The sequence below is a fragment of the Mustela erminea genome, chromosome 17 (assembly GCF_009829155.1).
Source record: "Mustela erminea isolate mMusErm1 chromosome 17, mMusErm1.Pri, whole genome shotgun sequence".
Classification (NCBI taxonomy): domain Eukaryota; kingdom Metazoa; phylum Chordata; class Mammalia; order Carnivora; family Mustelidae; genus Mustela; species Mustela erminea.
This window is the reverse complement of record NC_045630.1, coordinates 59,907,234-59,934,938: the sequence shown is the minus strand read 5'-3', so window position 1 is coordinate 59,934,938 and position 27,705 is coordinate 59,907,234. Positions and strand designations below refer to the sequence as shown.

The following is a 27,705-nucleotide window of genomic DNA, read 5'->3' as shown; positions in this document are numbered from 1 at the left end:
GAATGTGTTTAGCAAATTATAATTATGAGGAAAAAAAATGAGAGAGAGAGAGAATTACCTAAAAATAACTGTCCTTCCTTAGAAGGGAGCATTTTTAGCAATATAAAAAAAAAAAAAAACCAGATAATTACTTTGGTTAAAAAGTATGCGCAAGTCTCTTCTGGAAGACGGGTCTGAAAGAAGAATGTTCTGCGGAAATACCGGCTAACTCCAGACTTTTTCTCCGATCAGCAAGTTATCTCCTGACAAATGTCATTTGGGGGTCTCTCACACATTATCCTGCTCTTACTGCCAATGGGAAAGTTTCTGAAGTTCCAGTGTGTCATTTGATGTTTACAGCGTTGCCTGGTAAATAGCCTTTACCAAACTAACGATGATCTCTTTCTACTCTTATTAGAAATTTTTATCAGAATGTCTGAGGGGTGCAGTCGGGTAAGTGTCTAAATCTTGATTTGGGCTCATGCCAGGATCTCAGGGTCTTGAGATCAAGCCCCAGTCAGGCTCTGCCATCAGCAGAGAGTCTGTCCTGTCCCCCACTCACCTGTGTGTGCTCTCTCTCTCTCAACTAAATACATAAATCTTGTAAAAACAATTTTTTTTTATTAGGTAGGGTTGTTGGGGTCTCTATTAAGATTGTCATGTAGTTTGGTTTCTTTTAATCTGCAACCGTAAAACATTTCATTAATAGATTTCCTATGTTGCACTGTTCTTGCACGACATATTACTTTTTTTGCAAGCTGCCAGGTTTTACTTGCATGTGTTTATTCATGATTTTTACATCTGTACCCATGAGTGAGATTCATCTATAGCTTTTTGCTCCTCTCCTCCAGTTTTAGTGTCAGAATTATGCCAGCCTTGAAAAGGGGCTTGGAAAATATTCATATTTTTTAATGCTCCAAAATGATTTAAATAACGGAGAAATGACATGGTTCTGGGAGCTTAATGGAACATGCCAGGAAAACCACTTTAAGCTTTTCTATAAAGATAGACCAGTCTTTTATAATTACTTCGGCTTCTTTTATGATTATTGTTCTTTTCAGGTTTTACATATCTCCTGAAGTCAGTATTCTTACTTTGTATTTTTCTAGAAAGTCATTGATTTCATCTACATTCTGAATTCAATGATATAAAAGTAATAAGTATATTCCCTGCTTTTGAATTCGTATTGTGTTTGGTTATTTTTCTTTTGTTGATTTATAAGGTAATATTTTTAGCTTTAAGTAGCTAAATACTCTTTTTTTTTAAAATGTTCTTTCTTTATTTTTTTATTTTTTTTTAAAGATTTTATTTATTTATTTGACAGAGAGAAATCACAAGTAGATGGAGAGAGGCAGGCAGAGAGAAAGAGAGGGAAGCAGGCTCCCTGCTGAGCAGAGAGCCCAATGCGGGACTCGATCGCAGGACCCTGAGATCATGACCTGAGCCGAAGGCAGCGGCTTAACCCACTGAGCCACCCAGGCGCCCTAAATACTCTTTTTTATGGACTTTTTTTAAAAAAGCTTTTTGTTTAATTTGAGGTTGTGTTATTTGTGTTAATTTCATAGTTTTATGTTTCACCAATTTCTGCTTTATGTTTATTAATGTCTTTATTTTTATAGGTTTGTTTTATATTTTTAATCAAATGCATAATTATTTTATTTTCATTCTTTCCTGTTTTCTAAAAAATTCACTTAAAATAATATGTAGTCACTTGAGTACTGTTTTACATTTGCATACTGTCATATTTTAATACAGAATTCCATCCTCATATATTCTAAATGTTCTGTAATTCTATATCGAGTTTTATCGCATGTTAGAGAATATGCTCCTCTTTGTATTATAGAACTTGTAACAGGGCCAATTCTTTAAAAAAAAATCTATTTGAGAAAAATGTATTTTCCTGGTTGTGGTTAGTAAGTTATATATATGTATATTTAACCTATGTATTAATTCAATTTTTAAATTTGTAACTTTTAGCTATGACTATTTAACAATTCCTGAAAGGCCAAGTTAAAACAACTCACCATTTTATTTCTGGATTTTTCCTTGTATTCCTAGCAGTTTTTGCTTCATCTATTTCAAAGCTGTCTGGGGGGACTGTTCTTGACTCAGAACCTCTGATAGAGTGTATGTATGCCTTGTGTACTGAGATTACATGATGCCCTTTACTCTACTAGGAAACAGTTTCCCTCCCACTGCACCCCTCCACCAGTCACATGACTTGCTCATTCCAGAAAGGCCACTTACTCAGAAAGGCATTCCTGACCATCCTGACAAAGTAAAAAAGTCTCATCACGCTCAATGTCTAGACCCCCATATGTGTATTCATAGCCTTAATCACTACCAACTATATGTATACATCCATAATTTTTTTAATCTTCTGTCGGTAGAATGTAAGATGGTTGAACGGTAGAATGTAAGATGGCTGAATGCAGCAAACGTATCTGTCTTGAGAGTATTACTTTCCCAGGGCTTTGACAATGGCCAACACATTGCAGATGCTCAAGAAATACATTCATGTGTTCATTAACAAATAAGGGAGTGGATGTACACATTTCCCATAAGATTTCTGTTTAACTCATATAATGATTTTTATTTGAGTTTTATTTTATCTGCTATTAATAGTTGAAACATTCTGTCCCTATTCAAGATTTTGGTAACATTTTTGTTTCAGATAAATTTCTTGTGAGCAACCTGTAATCTGATTTTTACATCTTTACTCACTTCACAACTCCATGTTTTAACATGGAAGAGTAACCCATTCATCTTCTTTCTTTTTTTTAAGATTTTATGTATTTATTTGACAGCAAGAGAGGGAACACAAGTAGAGAGAGTGGGAGATGGAGAAACATGCTCCCGGCTGAGCAGGGAGTCCAATGTGGGGCTCGATCCCAGGACTCTGGGATCATGACCCAAGCCCAAGGGAGACACTCAACCAACTGAGATACCCAGGAGCCCAACCTATTCATTCGTCTTTACTGTGATCGCTAATATGTTTGGACTTACTGCTTTCACTTAAATTATCTGTTTCTATTTATCCCACATTTGCAGTCTTAATTAATAGCTGACATACAGGAATATCTTACAATGCACAGATTCATATTCCAAGTACTTGTTGGCTGTCATCTCATTTAATGTTCAAAATAACCCAAGGCTTAGGAATATTCTGTAACTTGTCCAAGATTCCACAACAGCTTCTGATAAACCAGGACTTAGACATCAGCAATCTCTTGAGGCTAGGATCTTAACCTCCAGGTTATGCTGCTTCTCTTACCTGAATTTTCTTCACCTTTTTCTGTCTTTCTCACAAATTATTTAGACATCTCATTATCTAATGATAATATGCAAATTCTAATTAACCATATTTCAACGTATTTTTAAAAAAATGGATAATTATTTGGCATCTATAAACACATTCCTTCCCAAAAATGCAAGATCAGTAGGCTTCCATTACTTCCATTCCATTCAGTTTATACTGAAAGGTTTATTGACATACTTAGAATTTTTTATTCTAGGTTGCCCTATTGTTATTAGCTTTATTTTTCACTATGTTTCTTCAAGTTTCTGGCCAATAATTTCTGTTTCATATTCTGGAAAGTTTCTTCCACTTACTTTCTATATAACTAATATACCCTTCATCCATGCCCATTCTATTACTTGGCTCCTTTCAGTTAATTTTGGGGAGCTCATCACAAGACCATCAATGTTCTAACTTCTTGGGTTTTTTTGTTTATTTGTTTTGGTTTGGTTTTTTTTGGTCTTCTCTGTCATAGCATTCTGTTCTCGGTTTGAATGAAATAAACTCTTAAATTTTCCTAAAGTTATTTGGTAGAATTTTTTTTTCTGATGAATTCTCCTTTTCTTGTACACTATTTCTATTTTTTTCCCAATGTCCGGTCTTTCTTTATCATGTCTTTCTTACATGATATATATTGTCCTGAGGTAATTCTTATAGTCCATTCCAATATACAACTAAGGCGATTAGCACCGGTGGCTACTATGCGTTTCTTAGCCTTGTGGAAGTCTGTTTCACAAACCTGTACCGGGAAGGATGACTTTAGCTTTTGTGTGCATGGCTAGGAATGCTAATAGGCAGGTTTCCCTTTAGGTGCATGAACATATAGCAGGAAATCCTCAATTGCCAAAGTGAAAAACACTTTCCTTGAGGAGCATAATATTTTATGGAATAATTCACTTTTGATATATAATAATATAATCAAGTTTACTTTTGTCACCCACTGCAATTTTTTTTTTTTATTTCTAAAGTTAACCCAGGTCCTGCTTCACTTTTTCTTGAGTCCCCTCAACATGGGTGTACCAGGATCTCCCCAGATGATATATGCTATTAATCATCATGGAAATAACTTTTATCAAGTATTTTCCCTAGAGTATATGTTAAGTGTTCTGCTTGAATTATCTCCCGTTAGTCTCTAGACCATTTTATGAAGTTGGTACTTTTATTACCCATGTTTTGCAGATAATGGGACCAAGGCTAAGGATATTAATGAAGCCCATGATGATTAAATATCTTGTCCAAGGTTACACACCTAGTAAAGGATGGAGTCAGGATGTGAATCCAGACAGGCTAGCTTAAACACAGGTCCACACTCCCTCCCTCTGATATGTTGCCACTTTTCTCTAATGTAGTGTGGTATATGGAATCCTCTTTAAACCTTGATGGGGTCAGAGAGCTTGAAGGGAAATTCCAGGAAAAAAAAAAGTCTGGATGAGACAGAAGGATGGATTTTAGGAAGGTGTGCCTTATGCATTGAGGCATGGAATTCTTATATCTGAGAAGGCAGACTTCTCATAATGGCTTACCCAGGCCACACTTTGGAGATTTAAGGGGTCTGTGATAGCTCAGTTTCAGGCTTCTGTTGCTATGATTTATAGCCAGGATTCTGCCCTGCGCCCAGCAGTCATGTGCCATGCCTTTAAGACGCTAGTGCTCAAAAGTTTGCCCCCTGTCATTTCAGCCCCAGTTCAACAGGAAACACAAGCCACCCTTGAGATGACAGACCTATCTCCTAGCCATTGACTGGATGTTCGACTCCTTGCCCCAGCAGAACCTGAGCTTTCTATTTTTAGTTTGGTGCGACTGAAGATATGCTGGGTAAGCCTTGTTTAGGGTCCCCTGCCAGACTCCGCTTACCACGCAAACCAGGCAAAGAGGCAACACAGCAGGCCAATTAGCCAGCAGCTGTCTGTGAACTGAATAAACGAGGTGAGTGGACAGCAAGGGGCTGTCTTTGCCACAGACAGTAAGCAGAACACAAGGATTAACTTTCTTGGTCAGAGCTCTGCCGGGAAGCCTGCCATTTGCTCTGTCTGTATGGTGAGACTCCTTGTTTTCTTCAGAAGAACTAAACCAAACTACCTTTTGGCAGAATTAAATGGATCTCCTCTTAATGGTCACAGAGAAAATATCTGTTTTCCAGGTCACCAAAATAAATGTTAACATGAACCTACTATCACAATTCTGGTTTTGAGAAATGATTTTTATCAAAAGATGTCTTAAAGTTGTATAATATTATGGAACAAAATGCTTTAAAATATGGACTCCACAGTCTGTGTGGTTGGGCTGGTGGTACTTCAGCTGCCTTCTTCCTAGCTCTGTGGTTTTGGACAGGTTGTCTTACCTCTCTGGTCTTAGTTTCCTAGTTGGTAGATGGGAATAACAGTATCCACATAATGGACTTGCTTTGAGAATTAAATCAGGTAATCCATGTAAAGTGTTTTGAATAGTCCTGGCATAGAAAATGAGTTGAATGGATATTGATTACTATTACTGAATAATTCTCAGTTTTAGCTCAGCTATTAAAACCGAAGAGTGAGTATTCTCAGTTTTCACAAATGATCAAACAAAAGAAGAGGAAGTACCAGGATTGAGTTCATACATTTTGTGCTGAACTGAAACTGAATTCAATCCTCAGCTGTTCGATTATAAAGTCTTGGAATCTTCTGTGAGCTACACTGAAATTTTCTCTTTATAGAACAGCTTTTACTGACTTGTTCTTTTTCTTTTCTTTTTTTTTTTTAACTGACTTGTTCTTTGGCACTATGCCAACCTCCTGCAGGAAAGGATGTGATGAGACAGACTCATTACGTCAGTGACTGGGGTTCTGGAAGGGGTCGTGTTAGGACCACTGTCTGCCACATCACACATCACACAGTGGTTTCTGCATTCAGGGGAGAAATTCCCTGGAAATCAGTTTTCGATAAAACTGTGCTCCTTCTGAGCAAGAAGTTTTATTTTTCTTCTGGAGAACTGTGACTAATCAGGATCATTTTTTGTTTTGACTGAAGAAGCTTAGAGTCAAATTCATTGCCTTTCTCTAGTACTTCTGTGTACTAATCTTATTCCGAATTTAGGATAATCCTTTTCTTATTTCCCCTTTACTCTTGGTCCCTTGATAATATATTTTATACCACTGAATTGTGTATATACACTCCTACAATGTCTTTTTGGAATAAAACAAGAATACAAGTATAAAATAATCTAAAAATATAACTCACTTCATGTTTCCCTTTTTTCTTGGGATTGGTCTTTGCCGGTTCTGTTGGATCAGATGCCATTATTTTCCCAGGATTGGATAAGTCCTACTGGAACATATGAATGCATTACTCAGAGCTTCATGATATCTAGTATGTAAATAATAGGCAGAGGCTAGGCTGATTTAAGCAACAGAAATTTATGAAGAAAACATTTAATAACCAACCATATGCTGATTTTTTTTTCATACACAGCTAATTGGCTCTTAGAGGAATGGAAAATCAGGGATAAGGGACCAGAAGAGGAAGCAATTACATTGACTTATGGACAACCTCCTCAGAAAGCCCTCTGTGTTCATTCAAGTCTCATTCAGGTTCCCCTTCACTGTGCTTTCTGTTATCTTTGTACTTTTTACGTTCAATGTAATAAGGATTATTTCTTAACTTTTTACTACTTTTCTGATGCTCAGGATAGTGCTACAAAGATAGATAGATAGATAGATAGACAGACATACAGACAGATAGGTAGATAATACCGACCCAATATGTGTTTTTTGAATGAATCAATCAAGGGTGCAGAGGAAGGGCACTCAACAGAGTGGGGTAGGTGGAAGACTTGGAGGATTTCTGGGGAAGTAACATGTATGTTGTATCTATTAAATAAAAATACGTAAGCCAGACAGAGAAGAGGAAGGAACTTCTAAGCAAAGGAAACAGTTTGTGTGCAAAGTTACAAAAATTGTAGAAAGCAAGACCTGCTTGGGGAATTACAAATATTTCAATTTGTCTCCAGTCTGGATTAAGAGGGAAGAGAAAAGATGAACTTGGAATGTGAATTTTATCTTGAGCCCTATAGAGAGGCATTGACGAATTTTAGGTAGGGGAAGGGGCAGGTTATGAGATGAAGGCAGATGTGTTTTAGAGAGATTACTTTGACTCCAGTGAGGCCGTGGATTGATGGTAGACATTTAGGAGACTATTACATCAATCCAGGAGAAAAATGATGATGCTTTTAATTAATTAGGTAGTGGGAGTGTGATGGCGAGGAGGGGCACACTTGGTGGTGGAAGCAACAAACAGTGATTTTTAATTGCATGGGGAAGATGTGGGAGAGAGAGGGGTCTGTAATGCTTCCCACATTTCTATATTGGTTAACGGGATGGATGTTGATGTCATTTCCCAAACAAAAAGTAAAAGAAGAAGGTAAAAGGAGGGTTATTAAGTCAACTTTGAATATATGTGCTTATTATGCTAGGGGTACAGCCAAATAAAACAGGCCTGTAGATACAAGGATCCAGAGCTCCAAAGACAGATTCGCCTAGACACTGCATAATTTGGGAGGCATGAGTGTATCATTGGCAACTCAAGGCATGAGTAAGATGTGTTTTCTAAGCAGATGAGAAGAGGTTGAAGGATAGAACAGTATGAGACATTGAACTTTGGGAGATGAGCAGAAACAGAGGCTTCAATGAAGAAAGCTAAGAAAGATGGCCAGAGGACAGGGAAAAATTAGTGAGGTCTCAAACCCAGGAAGAAAAAAAAAAATCAGGAAATCAGAAGAATCTTGCATTTCCAGCAATTTGACAGACTAGATATCCTGAAGAATTCTCCCTCTTGTTTTAAGTTTAGAGTCCTCTGAGTTTATTTATAGGCTAAGGCCGGTTGACTGGGAATCGTCGAAAATGGAAAAAGAAAGATAATTGAAGAAGAGGATAGGTGAGAAAGGTGACATCCCTCCACTAAAACACGATAGAAGGAGAGCAAAGACTCAAGTAAATAAAATCAGAAGTGAATGAGGAGATGTTACAAATGCAATACAAAAGATTACAGTACACTACAACAATAAATAATTATACACCAATAAATTTGACAACCTGGGAGAAATGGATACATTTCTAGGAATATACTTTTCAATGCTAAAACATGAAGAAATAGGAAACCTGAACAATCTAATTATAGGTAAGAACATTGAATCATTCACCCAAAACCTCCCAACAAATAAAAGTCTAGGACCAGGGGCACCTGGGTGACTCAGTGGTTTAAGCCTCTGCCTTCGGCTTCAGTCATGGTCTCAGGGTCCTGGGATGGAGCCTCAAATCGGGCTCTCTGCTCATCGGGGAGCCTGCTTTCCCCTCTCTCTCTGCCTGCCTCTCTGCCTACTTGTGATCTCTCTCTCTCTCTCTCTCTCTCTCTGTTAAATAAATAAATAAAATCTTAAAAAAAAAAAAAAAGTCTAGGACCGAACAACTTTATTGTTGAATTCTACCAAACATTCAAAGAATTAATACTGATCCTCAAGCTCTTCCAAAAAAGAGAGAACACTTCCAAACTCATCTTATGATGTTAGCCTTACCTGATACCAAAATGAGATAAGGAGGCCATTTGAAAATAACAGGGTAATATCGTTAGTGAGTATATATACAGAAATCTTCAACAAAATATCAGCAAACCAAATTAAATAATACATCAAAAGTATTATACACCATGATCAAGTAGGATTTATCCCAAGGGTGCGAGAATGGTTCAACATCTTCGAATCAGTCAGTGTGATACCTCGTATTAACAAAAGGAAGGATAAAAACCATGATAATCTTAACATATGCAGAAAAGACACTTAACAACATTCATCACCCATTTATGATAAAAACTCTCGGCCAAATTGGTACGGAGGGAATATGCCTCAGCGTAACAAAGACTGTATGTGACAAGCCCGCAGCTAACATCATATTTAATGGGAAAAAGCTGAAAGTTTTTCCTTTAAAATCAGGAACAAGATAAGGATGCCCTATCTCAACCCTTCTGGTATTGAAGTCCTATCCAGGGCCATTAGAAAAGAAAAAGGAATAGAAGGCATCCATATTGGAAAGAAAGAATTAGAACTGTCACTATTTGCAGATGACATGACCTTATATATATATAAAACCCTGAAGATTCTACCAAAAAAATTAAAAAAACTGTTAAAACTGATTAAAGAATTAAGTTTGCAGGGTACAAATCAATATACAAAAATCTGTTGCATTTTTATATACTAACAATGAACTATCAGGAGATTTTTTTTTTAATCCCATTTGCAATTGCATCAAAAAGAATAAAATTCCTGGAAATAAATTTAACCTAGGAAGAAGACCTATACACTGAATACAACATAAGTAAAAGAAATTAAGGACACAAATAAATGGAAAGACTGCCCATGTTACGTGATTGGAAGAATTAGCATTGTTAATATGTCCATAATACCCAAAGCAATCTACAGATTCAATGCGATCCTTATCAGAATTCGAATGGTATTTTTCACAGAAATAGAGCAAACAATCCTAAAATGTATACCGAAGTGCAAAGTAATCTTGAGGAAGAAGAACATAGTTGGAGGTATCACACTTTCTGATTTCAAGCTACATTACAAAGCTGTAGTCAACAAACAGTATGGTATTGGTATAAAAACAAACACATAGATCACTGAACAGATCAGAGAGCCCAGAAATAAATCCACACATCAATGGCCTCTTAACAAATATGCCAAGAATATGCAATGGGGAAAGGAGGGTCTCTACTGTAAATGGAGCTGGGAAAACGGGATGGTCACCTGCAAAAGGATGAATCATCCACTATCTTACACCATATGCAAAAAGTAACTTAAAATTAAAGGCTTGACCATAAGACCCGAAATCATAAAACTCTTAATAAGAAAACAAGGAAAGCTCCTTGACGTAAGTGTCAGGATGATTTTTTTGAATCTGATGCCAAAAGCAAAACAAAAATAAAAAAAGCAAAAATAAACAGGTGGTACCACACCAAACTAAAAAGCTCCTGCACAGCAAAGCAAACCATCAACAAAATGAAAAGACAACTTACTGATTGGGAGAAAATATTTACAAATTGTATGTCTGATAAGGGGTTAATATCTTAAAAAAAAAAGAACTCATATTATTCAGTGGCAAAAAAAAAAAGGCAAACAATCCTATTTAAAAATGGACAGAAGATCCAAATATAAATTTTCCAAAGAAGATACAAAGATGACCAAGATTCTCAAATCACTCATCATTAGGGAAATGCATATCAAAACCACAATGAGATATCTTCTCACACCCACTGGAATGGCTATGATAAAAGAACAGGAAATAACAAGTGTTAGCAAGGAATCAGAGGACAGGGAACCCTGTGCATTGTGGTAGGAATGTTAATTGGTGTTGCTATTGTGGAAAACATTATGAAGGTTCTTCAAAAAATTACAGAGATAAGGTGTGTAGGTGGCTAAGTCTGTTAAGTATCTGACTCTTGATCTTAGCTCAGGTCTTGATCTTGAGTTCGAGCCCTGAGTTGGGCTCCATGCTGCGTATGAATTTTTTTTTATTTAAATTTTTAATTTAATTAAAAAAAATTTAAAATAGAACTATCATATGTCAGTAATTTTGCTTTTGGATATTAAACTGAAGAAAACAAAAACACTAACTCAAAAAGGTATATTCATTCCTTGTTCGTTGTGACATTACTTATAATAACCAAGATATGGAAAATGTAAGTATCTATCAATGGATGAATGCATAAAGAAAATGGGATTTATCTACTTCTATCCATCTCTGTATATAATACTCAATTGTTAATATTATTATTGAAACATTATTAAGCCATAGCAAAAAATGAAATCTTGCCATTTGCAACAACATGGATAGATCTTAAGGTTATTATGCTAAATAAAACAAGTCAGAGAAAGACAAATACTATATTATCTTACTTATATGGGGAATCTAAAAAAATAACAACAACAAAACAAAATTCGTAGATACAGGGAACAGATTGCTAGCTGCCAGAAGAGTGGTTATGGGGAAGGGAGAAATGGGTAAAGGAAGTCAAAATTGGAAAACATCCAGGTATAAAATAAATAAGTCATGAGGATGTAATGGACAGCCTGGTGACTATAGTTAACAATACTGTATCACAAATTTGAAAGCTGCTAAGAGAGTAGATCTTTAAAAAAGGGATACATGGTAACAATAGGTATAGATAATTACATATATTATATATAATTATATGTTAAATATATAGTTTTGTATTATGTTATTGTATGTAAATATATAATCAGTATATTATATTATATATATAATTTTATAAGGATATTAAAATGAGAAAGAGTGAAAGCAGTCAAAGATAAGTATTTAAGAACAGTGAGGAATGTTCAGAACAGCTGTTTAGGAAAGTGAAGATGGAACTAATTCAAGACTTGTAGAATCATGGGGCATGATTCACAGCCTAACTGGGCTTCAAAATACCAGATTTGCAGGGAAAATGTCATGCATACTAGTATGATTTTTCTCCAGCAGTGCTCAGCAGGATATTAATGGAGGAAATAGAAGTTTGAATTCAGAGTTGGGATTTTGTTCGGTTTGGGGTCAGAAGTACAAGAAGTTGAGTAGGAATAGAAGGGCATTAATGGTGAAACAAAGAAATATAAGCGGACAGCCTCTGACGTGTGTAGCTGGGAGGGCCAAGCAGAGTGCTCACGTGTTCACAAGGCTTCTTCAGTTTTACAAAAGTGAAGTATTGAAATGGTTCAAGCCACCTTCTTTTTCCACTCTAGCTGCCACACTTCTCTTGTCGGGTCACCAGCATTTTCGTGATCAAGCTTAAGGGAAGCTGAGTGAAGTGTTGGGTTTAGTAAAATACGTTTATGTGATTTCCAGACATTTTCAGGTACAGTTCAGTTACTGTTATATAATTAATTCCAAGGTAGGATTCGCTTCCAGAAAGTTTCCACTGCTCCTCATTACCTGACACTGTGAGATAGATTCAGAGCCAAGAGTTTCCCTGGGGTATTTGTGGGTCCTAGGGGGCCTGGTACCTAAAGGTTGTAGGGAGTAGCTAATGAGTGTGGACAGTTTGTGGAGCACGGAAGATCAGTCATTGCACAAGAAAACCTGAATAGCCAGGAAATCTTAATGCTCACAAGTAAAAGAAGTTTGAAGAAAACTTCCCCAAACTGGACCATAATCTTAAAATTGACATGATATTACCATAACAAGTTGTAAAGCTGGAGGAATATTTTCTAAATTATTGATGATTAATAGTCAGTTTAATCCACTCAACTAGGTGTCAGCCGGCAGGGGTAGTCATTCACAGTGACTCAACCTGCTGGCCACTGACTCTTGTCTCTTCCAGCATACTTGGGCCAGCATATTTATGCATGGACATTATTTTAGTATAAACATTTCCCTTGGGGTTCCTGGCTGCCTCAGTTGGTAGAGCATGCAACTCTTGATCTTAGGGTTATAGGTTCGAGCCCCAAGCTGGGTGAAGGTCTACTTAAAAATAAAATCTTGGGGCGCTTGGTTGGCTCCATGGGTTAAACCTCCACCTTTAGCTCAGGTCATGGTCTCAGGGTTCTGAAATCAAGTCCCACATGGGGCTACCTGCTCAACAGGGAGCCTTCTTCCCCCTCTCTCTCTGCTTGCCTCTCGGCCTATTTGTGATCTCTCTCTCTCTCTGTCAAATAAATAAATAAAATATATATTTTTTAAGATTTTATTTATTTATTTCACAGACAGAGATCACAAGTAGGCAGAGAGGCAGGCAGAGAGAGAGGGGGGAAGCAGGCTCCCCACTGAGCAGAGATCCCGATGTGGAGCTCTATCCCAGAACCCTGGGATCATGACCTGAGCCGAGGGCAGAGGCTTTAACCCACTGAGTCACCCGGGTGCCCCAATAAATAAAATCTTTTTAAAAATTACTAAAAATAAAATCTTAAAACAAGATAAAATAAATGTTTCCTTTTTATTATAGTTATAGCATTATATTGATTTTTTAAAATTATGCATTGAGATAAGTCACATTATTTATGATGATTGATAATGAAAAGGATGGGAATGATGAAAAGGTTCTTATACAATATTTGCTTTAAAAAGAGGCGTTAATTCTGGTCAGGTTGAGAACCAGTTATCCAGGCCAACTAGGCAGGTAGACCTCAGATTCCTTCATCAGGATTCTGTTCTGTGTCTTTCACCTCTCTAGATACCTTCTTCAGTTCCTGACCCTGCTGGCTTTGAGGACGCAAGAGCTGTGTAGCTGGCCACGCTTGTCCCTCGTTTCAATAGACATAAATCCATCTGTAACCACTATTCTCTCACTCCTCCTGGCTTTCTGTTCCTCAAAGACATCAATTTGTTCCTGCCCAAGACCTTTTGCACACTCTCCTCCTTAGGTCTTTGTGCAGGTAATATCTTATTTTCAGGCCTCAGCTCAAATATGGTCCCTGAAAACCCTTCTTCTGATTGCCCTATCCAAAGCTGCTCCCTCATACTCTCCATTACACAATCCTGTTCTGTCTCCTTCATAACACTGACCATTCTCTCAAATTAACTTGTTCATTCCTTTACGTCTTTAGTGACCTTCCCCTCCCACCAAAATGTAAACCCTATGACAGCAGGAACCAGGGTTCTTCTTCACTCTGTATTTGCTGCCCCCTAAAAAATATCTGGCACCTAGTGAATGTTCAACAAATAGCTGTTGAGTAAATTAATGAACCCATGTGTATTCGTCTGCTTGAAGGCCATAACAAAATACCACAGACTGGGTGGCTGAAACAACAGACATTTATTTTCTCCTAGTTTAGGAAGCTGAAAGTCCAAGGTCAAGGTGTCTGTGCCATTGGTTTCCCTTGAGACCTCCCTGGTTGACGTGCAGATGGCTGCCCTCTGGATGCCTCTTCATGTGATCAATCCTCTGTTCACAGGCATCTGTAGAATCTCCATCTGTGTCCTAATTTCGCCTTCTCATCAGGACACCAGTCAGTTTGGATGAAGGCCTCACCCGAAACTTAGTGGCCTCATTCAAACGTCGGCTCTTCAAACTTTGCCTCCAATACCATTACATTTGAGGTGTGAGGGGTTGGGATTTTAACATATGAACTTGGTGGATACACAATTCATCCCATAGTCTCATCCCTGGGAACCGGCCATCCCTACACTTAAAGCACTTTCAGGATTGAAGGCAGGAATGACTCCAGTCTCAGGAAGCCTTTGGGAAACATCCGGGGCCAAGTAGTCATCAAGTCTCCCCAAGTACCTAGAATGAGGACAGGGGATGCCTTGGTTGGTTACAAATGCACCTGAAGCACACAGAAGGGGTTTTCTAGAGATGGTCCTAAAGCACAAAGAGGAACATCACGATTGCTCCTATCCAGCAGTTGTCTCCTGGGCTGGAATCTATAATATTTGCCCCTGGGTGGCTCTCTGTGTGCTTGTCCATGTCTAAAACAGATGGGGCCAGCTTGCCAGGCCGTAAGAAGTTGTGAGGGGCCACCCACTGCAGAAAGCAGCCAGAAGAGGGGAGGTCTGGTGGGCAGGATACAATCAGCCTACGCCATCTGCAGCTGTCTGAGGATCGGGTTTCCAGATCACCTGCTCTGGCCCAGGCTGCAGGAACTGAGCTGTCAGACAAAGACTGGTAATTACCCCAGACTCATCTACACCTTCTCTGTCTATGTCCTAATTGAGGTTTAATGGCTTTGGTCACAGGAGGGGTCTTTTCCTGCCTTTCCAGCCATAGATTCTTTCATCTGAGCATCAAGCCAATTAGTTTTAGCATCTGGGGTAATTGACAGAAGTCAGGCCTGACTGCACAGAATTCCCAGGCCAAGAAGGTCTTTGTGGTGATGGTTGTTGTTGTTGGTGGTGGTGGTGATGTGTGTGAATGTGTGTGTGTGTGTGTGTGTGTGTGTGTGTGTGTGTGTGTGTTTTCAATGTTATTTGGATACAATTTACAAGATGGAGACTGAGGTGGACATGAAGAAGTTCAAGCATATGAGGCACCTATGATTGAAGTCACACATGAATTTTATTGACACTTTCTTTTTTTTAAGATTGGTTGATTGACTGATTAATTTAAGAGGCAAAAAGTGAGAGAGAGAGAGAGAGGGAGAGAGAGAGTTCACAAGCAGGAGGGCTAGTGGCATGGGAGAGAGAATCTTGAGCAGACTCCCCACTGACCATAGAGCCTAACGCAGGGCTCAATCTCAAGACCCTCTCAGATCACAACCTGAGCTGAAATTAAGAGTCCCTCAACCAACTGTGCCACCCAGGTGCCCCATATTTATACTTTCTATCTTAAATGTTTCTTCTACCCGGTAGGCAATAGATTTACCATATAAGATTGAGAATGAAGACTCATTTGAGTCTCCTGAGACCTTATCCTTTTAGCACGGTTTATGATCTATTTAGGTATAGATTTGGAAACTTGATTACCCACCAAGTGGGCTTTCTTCTTGAAATTACTTAGTTTCATTATTCTAACCCATTTCCTTTCCCTTTTGCCCCTCTCCCCTCTGCTGCCTGGTCACCTACTCCGGCAAAGGCAGTTCCACTAAATAGATTGAGATTAGATGGTCTGACCAAGGACTAAGCAGCACCAAACTCTAATGAAACAGCCTGGAGACAGAGACTGTTTCTTCTTGGTTTTCTTACCTGCCAACCAAGGACACCTGTAGAAACACTTGGCCTCCTAGAACCTTTGGAAACCATGTGATAAATGGAAATGTGGTCTCAGGGGTTGGCAAGCACATGTTAGGGGTTCAGGCCAGTCTTCTGGGCCCCCTTTGTTTAGACTGGATTGACTTCACCCCAGAGGCAAGCAATAGCTAGGGAGATGGATTACTGGCAGAGAGATGCCCTATAGCCAGCAACTGATGGGATTTTAGCTCTGCTGTGGACTCTGGAACCCAAACCATGGCTTTACACAAACCCTAAAATAGTCTCACCAAGAGTGAGATGATTATCACCATTAGAACTTGGCTGTGGAGCAGCTGGTTAGCTCAGATTTTCCTTAAAGTGTGAAATAGAAGATTATAACCTTTTAAGAAGGGAGAGGTGAGCATGCTTATTGAGTTATTAGGTGATGTTCTAGTACTGAATGGAAAAAGGAAGTGGTGAGTGGACTTTGGAAAGCCTGTGAATGATCATGTCCTCTGCTGATCTGTATATTTCAACTCTGAGCCCAAGGTGACCTTCTCCTAAGTCATATTATGGGAGGAAAGTAACAGACATACACAGGACATTTTTTTAGACATTCAGACACACCTGAGTGGAAAACTCATGGGGGTCATATATAGTTCATTCTTGAAAAGATTATTCCAATCAATCAACCTATAAGTACTTCTTAAGCTCTTCAAATACACTTGAGGTGTTGCAGAGCATACAAAGGATCACATACACGCCCGCCCTTGACTTGTTTACAACATCATGGAGGTGAGAGAAGAAGTGCAATTGAAAAAATAGCAAAAAATTACAGAACCAGCCAAGGCCCAATTAAATGTTGGATTAGAGTTTATAGCAAAAGTACTCTTAGGAGCTCAGAAGGAAGAGAGAGGTAAAGATAATCACTGATATTTATTGAGCACTTACTATGTGTCAAGCACTTTGTAAGTACTCGCTAGGCATCGACTTAATTACCAATTCTCACAACTCTATAAGGGGGTGTTATTTTCATTTCATTTTACAAATGGGGTACTGGTGCTTAAAGAAGTTAAATAACTTGAATGAGGTACATACTTAATAAGTGACATACTATTTTTCTTCAGTCAAATAATTCAGCCAGACAAAAACAACTATGTTTAAAAAAAAAAAAACAAACAAAAAGCCCTGTATATGCCCATCACCCAGCTTGAGAAATAGCTGTTGCCAATTGCTCTGTGAACTCCCTTCCCCAATCACATATCTTCCTCTCCCTAGAGCTAACCTCTTTTAACTTCTTTAAACCATATCCCAAAGAAATAAAAAAAAGAACGCTAGCTATCAGAAAGATTTCATGAGGCAGCTCCCTTGAATGGTGATTGGGATTTGGATTTGCAAGGAGAAGGGCTCTGAGGCAGAGAGAACGACCCTCAGGCTGGGTTAGAGGAAGGAGATTGGGTACAAGCCTTGACCAGAGGAGAGGAGACACACTGGTGAATGTTAGGAAAAAGATACCACCAAGACAAAGTCAGATCACGAATGGCCTTGATCAAAGCCTATGTGTGATATAGAAGCTATGATAGAGTGAAATGAGAGAGCCATGAATAAAGCTGCACCAGTGATTCACTCTTGTTTAGCATTACATGGAGGGACTAGCCCAGGGCCTGATACATAGAAGACGTTCAACAAATGTTCGTTCAGTGAAAAACCACTCAATAAACTTCTAGAAAGTCAGTGTTCCCTCTGGTTCATCAGAGATGCCAGATGTGTGTAAGAGAGAAAATGGAGAGGTGAGCAGAGCACAAGACAGAAGACTGGCTTTAGCAGACATGAGAAACTGTACTGGATGGTCAGAGAAGTTTGCTTTGAGGCAGAGGCAGTAAACACAGACCACATCACAAGGAATATCAGCACATCCCAAGCACAAATCTGAAAGAGATGAATCTTTGGTTCCATTGATGAGAATGCCTTGACAGCCATTGGTATCACAATGGGGACAGCCATTCTCCTGAAGAACCAAGCCACTTTGCTTCCTAGAAAGACCTAAAGAGGGAATGCAGCCATTCCTCCAAGGGGCTCCCCGTCCAGAGAGTTCCAGTCCGGTTTGGTTGCTTGTACTTTTCCTGATATTATATTCTGTTATCAGATTTTCTATCAGGAGCTTTAGTCAATACCTCCTCTTCATGACTTTCCATTGTTTATGGACTAAAGTCTAAAAGTCCTAGCACGACATGTAGGGAAGCATTTCTTTCTTTCTTTCTTTTTTTCTTTTTTAAAAGATCTTATTTACTTATTTGACAAAGACAGTGGGAGAGGGAACACAAACAGGGGGAGTGGGAGAGGGAGAAGCAGGCTCCCCACCGAGCAGGGAGCCTGATGCAGGGCTCTATTCCAGACCCTGGGATCATGACCTGAGCCAAAGGCAGACTCTTAACAACTGAGCCACCCAGGCACCCCTAGGGAAGCATTTCTATACTTCAGCCAGTGTTTACCTTTCCAGCCTCACTGGCCGTCCCTACCTTTACGCCGCACCAGGGACCCTCACTCTTCCCCAAGTAGGCTAGATACTTTCCTACCTTCAGATGTTCCCACATATGATTTTCTCTAGCCCATATGCTCCCCAATTCCTTGACCATCTACAGCAATCCTACATCTTTCCTAAGGTACAAATCAGATATCATACCCTCTATGACATCTCCCTCAAAGTTAAATTCATTTCTTCCTCCTCTGGATACATATTTCTATCATAGCAAATATTCCATTGTGTGGTAATTATGGTCTATGTATTTTCACAGCTAGACTATAAATTCCTAAGAGCAGAGACCTTATCTCTGAAACACCAGTGACTCTCAGAATATAAAACTTTACACACTATTTCTAATTATGTATCTTTATTTAGTTAAGTGCAGTATTGAAGAAGTTTAGATATACATTCAATGTCAGTTTTTACTCACTTGGTCAACCTTCAGTCTAATCCAAGATGGTACCAGCTTTGGAAAAATATCTCCGTGGTCTGGGACAGGGTGCACCTGTGCATTTGTATCAGAAAGTTAATGTGCACACTACCACTGCCCCCATCAGGCACAAAGAGAGTCGAGACTGTCCTCTCCCTGAGTCATTACAGAATGAGGGACTTCTGTTCCAGGGTACTCTTCATGATTCAGACATGATTCCGAGTCTCTGGAAGATTCACGAAGTCCTGGAATTTGGTTATGATCAAACAAATGCCAACAAACTACACAGTCCATTTGTTCCCCAAATGCAATATTGAAGTAACAAATTTTTAAAATAATCTGTATATGAAGCCAGACAAATTGTGTTGTGCACCCCCCCGCCAAGAATACATCTCTATATCCATTTCTTGGAGGCTTTAGATATGGCCATAAATTCTTAAATTTTTGTAAGGACAAAGTTTTTCAATTACAAACACATAAGATCTTCATGGAGGCAATTAGATAACAAGCTGTATACAGTAGTCCCCCTTTATATGCAGGGGATACATTCCAAGACCCCTGGTGGATGCCTGAAACCATGGACGGTACTAAACCTTATATATAGTATGTTTTTTCCAAGCGGATATATCTATGATAAGGTTTAATGTATAGATGAAGCACAGTTAAAGAATAACAATAACTAAGAGTAAAATGCAACAATTTTAGCAGTACACTGTAATAAATATACTTAAGTGTGGCCTTTTTCTCTCAAAAAACATTGTTGTATTTACTCACCCTTCTTGCTGTGGTGATGTAAGACGACAAAATGCCTCTGAGGTGAGAAGACGTGATATGAATCATGCAAGCATCGTGACGCAGCCTTAGGCCACTATGGACCTTCTGTTTCCACAAGGAGGATCATCTGCTTCCAGACCGCGGCAGACCACAGGTCACTGAAACCATGGAAAGAAAACCTCAGATGAAGGGGCTGTATTGTTTTTTCGGGGTTCTTTAAGGGGCCATATTGTAATGAGAAGTACGAGGTCTATAGAATGCTGATCACTTCCGATTTCCTGATGACCTTAGCAAACATAATAGAAGCCATGAAACTCTCTATTTGTTCTCTCCGCCTTTGCCCCCAGTTCTGTGCAGCTACCCATCCCCCACCTCCTCTTCACTATCTCAGCAGTAACTGAAACCTTAGAGGCCTCAGGGACTCAGGGACTCAGTGCTGGGACAGAAGATTGCTTACATGGATTAGTGGCTATAAATGACAAAACTTCAGCTTTGCTTTCAGTAACTTCTCAAGGGTGACTTCAGAAACCTATCCTGGACTTTTGGTACTGTCATTATTGGAAGATGCCTTTTCAGTTGCAAACAAGAGGCTTATCAAATAACCCTTTCAAATCACCCATTTGTAGGGCTGCATCCAGCTCAGGCTGAAGAACCATGCAGGAAAATAAATTCTCATGTCTCTTGCACCATATACTGGAGAAAATCTATCCTAATAAGACATGAGGTAGCTGATTCCTGCAGTACATTCCTATGTGACAGACAGTTGTTCGTTTTGGCAGCAGTTAATACTTCGGCCCAGAAGCAGATTTCTACATTGCTAATGAGACATATGATGCATTATTGAGGTTCCCAACACTTCACTAAGTCCATGACTTGTAATATAGCTAAATATGGAGCAACCAGTTCAAGATAAATGACTCTATTTGCTATCATAGAAGATATGCATCTTTAGAGGAAGACAAATGGCCAATTAAAAAAAGATGAAGACATCTGGGCCTCTGGTTCCCTTTGGGAGCTTATTGACTTCACAAATAAACATGCCTATCCATTTTCAATTAGCAATAATTTTGAGAGAGATTCATCGGAGTGAGGACTGCACTATGGGCTCAGAATGTTCCCTCTGAATACTGTACTGTCTGTCAAAGGTCCTCCTAGACATCAAAGGAAAGACCATCTGCAGATTTGAAAGTTAATCACCTTATGAGAGAGGAAGAAAGAATGTGAATAAAGCTTCTCCAATCATAATTTCCAAAAGAAGGGATGGAAGTTGTCTTGCTCAACTTGATAAGCCCATTGCTTCTTTGACACGTCTTTATTAATGTCTAACTAGGAGAAGGAAGAAAACAAAAAGGAGATGGAGGAAGTAGAGGAGGAAGAAGAAGGGAAGGAAGAAAAGAAGGAAGGCAGGAAGGAAGGAAGGAAGGGGGAAAAAATGGGCCCTAAATAAAAATGTTTAATCATATACTTCTTCACATTTTTCTTCTGGAAGCTGTCACTAAATAACATAATAGTCCCTCACTTTTCAGGCTCTATTTTATTTAAAAGAGTTCTAGGAGTTCATCATTTTCATTATATTTCTCAGAAAGAGAATCTTGCCTTTGTGACGTGTGGTAGTAAGGCCTGGTGGGTCCCAGCTCATCCATCACTGGTTGTAGAAGAGTTGAGCCCTTCATTTTTAGGAAGTGATAGTGTTTTGAGAGAGGTCTCCAAGCCAGGTGGTGGCAAATTATACTTATTTCTCAATTAGATCATGTTTTTTGAGGAAAGATCAGATCTTCCACTCATCTTTGAACTTGTGACATGCTCACACTGCGTTTTATCTATCGGATAGGACTAACAAAATCCCACTGAATGAGCAGAGATACACTTCTGATTTGATCCACTCCAGAAAGCTATCAAAATGCAATTAAGACTGAGGAGGTCAGCCTTTCTGAGAGGAGACGGAATATCTAACTCATGACATCATATATTTGCCAATAGTTCTTACATTTGAGCTACTGTTCCAAGTGCTTCAGGTATGATAAAGCATTTAATCCTCACGACAACCTATGAGGTGGGCACATTTATCATCATCACCACGATCAGCATCATCAACGATGATCAGTTTTACAAATGAGGTTGGAGGAAAAAAGCATTGAATTTGTCCAAGACCACATGGTGACTAAGTGCACAACCAGGATTTGGGCATCAACAGCCTCGCTCTGAGGGTCGTGCTCTTAAATACCACACTTCATTGCCTTCTGATATGACATGTGTGAGGATGGAAATATTGTCAGAACAATGCCAATAGCAACACCAAATCTCTAACCTAGTCCTGATGAGACAGTGGGTGAGTGTGTAAAATTATAGTTCACCCTATGAAATTTCTCTGCCGGAGATTGACACCTGTTGTTGAACTTGCCTGTTCCTTTGCTTGTCTAGTTTTGCTATAGTGCTTAGTCCATACAGGGTGCCGACCACACTCAGTGTTTACTGACTTAGGAAACATGACAATGGGTGATGCTAGTAGAATCCAAGTTTAGAAATGTAGCCAATGTCAGTATCTTCAACATATTGTCTTGTTCTAGTGGATAATTTGAAGAATCAAATTTTCTAATTTATATAATATATGTATATTATTATATACATGTATATTTTATACATGTATATTCTAATATGTATCTTATATATGTGTGTGTGTATATATATATAAATATATACTCTTTGCCCAGTAGATGCTGTGTGTTTGCATACATTATGTTTTTCATTCCTCATTTATTAGTTGACAAAGTCAATAAGCAACACACAAAGATGCACAGTGCATGCTGACATCAGACTCCATGGGTCCCCAATCACCATATGAGTGAGGAGGAGATATGGTCCCTATCAATTGTTTAGTACTCTGTGCCTTTACTAACTCTGTCAGCTCAACCATGTTACCTAATCACAGAGAGACAGGTTTTCTCATGTGACTTGTAAATGGTAAAAGCTAGTCTATCATATTTTTATGAGACTTGCATAAGATAAAATGGAATAACATCCAGCATGTAAAAACCACTTAACGAGTTTTAGTCCTCTTCCTTATAAATAAGATATTTGAAATTTCCGAACTTCTTACTTTCTCCCAAGTGTCTCCCTTCATCTCACTTTCCAGCTGTTCTACCCAGAAAAACTTACATAGGAGGATGCTCTTTACAGTCTCTGAAAACCTTCATCTCAATTCTTTGCTCCAATGTGAATTCAAAGGCACAAAGATAAGATTTCAGTCAGTGGGCCCTGATTCATTGGTGGGCTATTCCATTCATTTCCAGGGCTACAACCAGCATCTTTAAAAAATAAAGTAGAGGGCGCCTGGGTGGCTCAGTGGGTTAAGCCGCTGCCTTCGGCTCAGGTCATGATCTCAGGGTCCTGGGATCGAGGCCCGCATCGGGCTCTCTGCTCAGCAGGGAGCCTGCTTCCCCCTCTCTCTCTCTGCCTGCCTCTCCATCTACTTGTGATTTCTCTCTGTCAAATAAATAAATAAAATCTTTAAAAAAAAAAAAATAATAAAATAAATTAAAAAAATAAAAAATAAAGTAGAATACAAAAAATAAATAAATAAACAATTAAATCAACAACAACAAAAAAAAACACATAGATTTTGAATTATCAGTTTATTATACATTGATAGGGAACAGATAGAAAGTTTCATTTTGTACAACTCTCATTTCCATTGTTTTTCATCTGTGCACAGCACTTGTCATTGTAATTATTATTTCAACTCATTGATGGTTTCTTGGAGGTAAGTGTCACAATCAAGGGACTCTTAAGGAACTTCTTTGGTAGTGGATGCTAATTGATCTTACATTAACTTGGTTCAGAAGTTGCCTACATCTTTTTAGCAGTATTAACGGAGTTTCAAATCCAAAATTAATTTATCAAAGAATTGGAATCCAAAGGCACAGGAGGATGGATGTCTGCCTTCCCCTTTACTGATTGCTGGTACGGTTCTTGTCCATAGCTCCTGTCGCTTCACCCTCAGTGTTTGTCAGTAAACTTGAGATGGCTTTGTACTTTAATGGACTTGATAAAGGCACTATGAGAACCCAACACAAACGTCTTTGTAAGAGGTGCTTTAAGACCCACAACTGTTAAATTTCACAAGGAAAAGTCCACGTTTTGCTTAGTCATCCCGCATCCCCACCCCATATTCGTTCTGCCTTCGCAAAGCCCAGCACAGTGCCTGGTACAGTACGAGATGACATTAATACATACTGAATGAATTAAGAGTTAAGTCCAGCTCCAGATGGCAAAGCAAACTGATGATGGCCCCTAATAGTCTGATCCATTTAGCCAGCTAAGTGTGTCTTACTCATTTTAAGACTGAGGAACTCAGCCACAATTTTCTCTGTCAGAAATAACCCTAACAGTATAAGAAGAAGTGAAGGGACACCACAAGGAAGTGATCAGTCAAATCCCTGGTGTGGGACATTCCTACAGAACCAAAATCTGAACATCACCAAGTCTATGCCATAAGATTTCAAAAGAAGCAGAAGGAGAGGAATAAAATGAGTTGTAGAATAAGAGAGATTTAAGGATAAAACAACTAGTACGAAGACTGGACCTTGCTTGGATTCTGAACAAAAACACAGATGGCAGGAATCTGGGAAAAATTAATACGGACTGGCTATTAGATGATTTTAAGGAATTCTCATTAATTTTGTTAGGTGTGATATTGACACAGTGATTATGGTTAAAGAGGAAACCCCTATCAATCAACCGTACATACAGAACTGTGTACAGGGAAAAAGACTTAACATCTGTACTTGTTTTTAAATCTCCAAGTAAAAAGGATGTGGACATGTGTGAGGAGGATTAGATAAAACAGGACAGGTCAGATGTTGATCACCATGACAGTTAAGGATGGACTCACGGAGCTCTACTTTCGCATTCATTTAAAAATTTCCGCAAGTACAAGTTAAAGGCAGTTAGCCCCAGCAGAACAGAAAGACAACATAAAAGTTCAAGACTACGATTTCATGCTCCCTTGTAGAGCCACATACTAGGGGGACCCATGTCGGCATTTACTGGGTTTTGTGCGCTGCCTTTGAACAGTTTCCAAATGTGATAATCTGGTGCTCATTATTTTTTTTTTTTTAAACAGAAGATCATATGCACTGTTAGAAGCATCAAAACTTCATTCTATTCATCTTGAGCAAAATATTCCTCCCAGTACAGCTTTTTCCTTGAAAGAGGAGGAGGGCAGACAGAGGGCCGGGTGAGAGGTCGGTGAGGAGAAACAACCAGTGAGTTTTCCACTTTCGGGAGAATGGCAAGATCCTTGGGGAGACAGTAAATTGAAATTAAGGCTGTTTCAGGCAGCCTACAGGATGTGCCTGCAAATGTAGACATATCTAAATGGTGAAAAAGTCTGTTTGTGCCCATTCATATGAAGTGAATGCCTTGTAATGTGCTCCAGCCCCTGGGAATGGTGGCTGGATTCAGGAACGGAGGCCGGAAGAATGGGATGGATTTGACATAAGTACTTTTAAGTGCTCTGAAGGCTGGGCTCCTCCCTGCGGTTTAATAGCAAGGTCCACTGGGAGCTACAAGGAAGGAGCCCAGTGAATCCCTACAGCTTTTCGTTTCAAGGATAACAAATCTTAAAACAGGTGTGAGCTCAGAAAGCTCCTTCTCCTTCTCGTTTTGGGTCTGTTGTGGCCAGCCAGCTCTCCGCGTATTACTATCATTCCACAGAACGAAGTTAAGGGAAGGGAGGAGAGGTAAGAGAAGCTGAATAAACAAATCGCTTTGAGTGACGAATATTCATTAAGTCCGCTGGTCATGCGCTATGAAATTTATTAAACTGTGGTTTCCAAGAGAATGTATTCGCAGAGCTAATGAACACAAATAAAAAAGAGGCCTCCAGGAAATGGTTTCCCGGGCCTGGATGAGGCTGCTGAGTAATGTGACAAGAGATTATAACGTTAAAAGCTTCTCTTATGGTCTAGAAGGCTGATTATTGGAAGGGGCTGCCCTCGGTGGGGAAGGGAAGATAGGAGGGAGACTGAAAGTCTGACTTGCCTGAAAAAGGGGCCTAATGCTTTTCATTTATATTCATTAAGGAAGAGGCTTTGTGCTGAAGGCCTCTGAACCTCTGTGCTGCCATCTGGTGGAGAAGGTTCCTGAGAGGCCACGGAACACACAGGACCGCCGCCATCTTTGAGATGTACTGTTTCCTGAGTAATGGCTGTGGAAACCCTTTGTAACTATGGTGTCAGGAGCAAGGATGAACACTCATAAAGTAACCACTGAATGTAATCGGATTTAAATACTGCGTGAGGAGAGCTCAGTTACCCGTCCTGCTCTCCTAATCCATCAGGACTTTAGCAATGAATCCTATCTGGTCCTACCAGCAGTACTAGGCTACACTGTGACCCGTCCTAAGGACAACATCTGCTTCATAACCTAGTCTAGTTTCTCCCCGCAGAAACCTTGGGGCCATCCTTGACTCTCCTCTTTCTCCTACACCTATCATTCAATCCAACAGCAAATACTGTGGCCTCTCTGGTCACCATATCCTAGGACCCACTTACTTCTCATGTACACTGCTGTCAACCTGATTGGAGCCTTTGGTGTCCCTCTCCCAGGTGACTGTGAATAGCCTCTAACTGAGCTCCTTGCTTCCAGCTTTGCAGTCCAGAGCCCGTTCTCCACCAGCAGCCAGATGACCCATTAGAACATGTTAGATCAATTCACTTCTCTGCTCAAAACAGAGTAGGCCCTTCAGCTCACTCAGAGTAAAATTTAAAGTCAGACAATATGTTTCAGGCTTTTACTGGCTCTGACCCAGCTCCCTCTAACTTCATCTCTTATGCTCTCCACTCACTCAGTCAGGTCCAACCACACTGGCCTCCTTGCCAGTCCTCAAAGAGGCCACACACCCCTGACTCAGCTCCCTCCACCAGGAAAGCTCTTTGCCCAGACTTTGGCATGGCTCTCCCTTTCGCATTCTCCTGGGTCTCCTGCCAAAGGTTACCTTACCAAGGAGGCCTTCCACTACCATCCTACATAAAAGAATACCTCTTTTTCCTCCTTCAGCATTTTTATTACTTTTTCTTATTCTATTAGCAGCATTTATCACCTCCTGAAATGTTCTGTATTTATGTGTTTATGTCCTTATTTTCATCTTCCCCAAATCCCTTACAATAGAATGTTAGTTCCATGGAATATTCCTTGGGGGGGGGGGGAAGAGATAGAATATTTTTAACACAGTTCAAGATTTTTCTGAAATTTCAGAAGCTGGCAATTCTAACGTGCTCCAAATCCTTACAGACTCCTGGGAACTATAAGCCCCATGGAGGCAGGTGTTTCATCTTACTTAGTCTCCCTCAATTGCCAGTGCCTAGTACTGTGTCTGGTCAATGGCGCACATACAATAAGACTTTGTGGAATTTTTTGGTAGCACTAGGGTTTATTAAGCTATGCCTCAGAAAGTATGAAACACTTCACGAATTTGCATGTCATCCTTGCTCACGAGCCATGCCAACCTTCTCTGTATCCTTCCAATTTTAGTACATGTGCTGCTGAAGTGATACCAAGATTTTTACGTACCAAACTCACTTATTATAATTGTCTAATGCAGGGTTCCTGGGTGGCTCAATGGGTTAAAGCCTCTGCCTTCAGCTCAGGTCATGATCCCAGGGTCCTGGGATGGAGCCCCACATCTGTTCAGCGGGGACCCTGCTTCCCCCTCTCTTTGTCTCGGCCTGCTTCTCTGCCTACTTGTGATCTCTTCAAATAAGTAAATAAAATCTTTAAAAAAATAATTGTCCAGTGCAGTGATTTTTAACCAGATGAGTTGTACGACCAATACCATAATCCAGTTTTAGAATCCTCTCAAAATGACAAAAAGTACACTCATGTCCATTTGTAGCTTAATCTCACAACACCCTCAGCCCCAGGCAACCAATGATCTGCTTCTGATCTCTTTTAAATTTGCCTTTTCTGGAGATTTCCCAGATACAGCATCATACAAAATGTAGTTATTTACATGTGGCCTCTTTAAGTCAGTATAATGTTTTTGAGGTTTATCCACATTATAGCATGAA

At 39.4% G+C, this 27,705-nt stretch overlaps 2 long non-coding RNA genes and 1 other non-coding gene across 3 annotated transcripts; 1 reads left to right on the top strand and 2 right to left on the bottom strand.

Annotated features, from left to right (window-relative positions):
• Positions 1–161: 161 nt before the first annotated feature.
• LOC116576719 lies at positions 162–5,458 on the top strand. Its single transcript, XR_004280256.1, has 3 exons — positions 162–348; positions 1,041–1,059; positions 4,956–5,458. It is a non-coding gene; the product is annotated as an uncharacterized LOC116576719 (long non-coding RNA).
• An 8,601-nt stretch (positions 5,459–14,059) lies between these two features.
• On the bottom strand, positions 14,060–22,935 carry LOC116576721. The gene is made up of 3 exons (XR_004280258.1): positions 22,793–22,935; positions 19,637–19,794; positions 14,060–14,526 (listed from the first exon to the last, which is right to left on the bottom strand). It is a non-coding gene; the product is annotated as an uncharacterized LOC116576721 (long non-coding RNA).
• Positions 22,936–27,086: 4,151 nt separating this feature from the next.
• Positions 27,087–27,192, bottom strand: LOC116576868. Its single transcript, XR_004280327.1, has one exon. It is a non-coding gene; the product is annotated as a U6 spliceosomal RNA (small nuclear RNA).
• Positions 27,193–27,705: the final 513 nt, after the last annotated feature.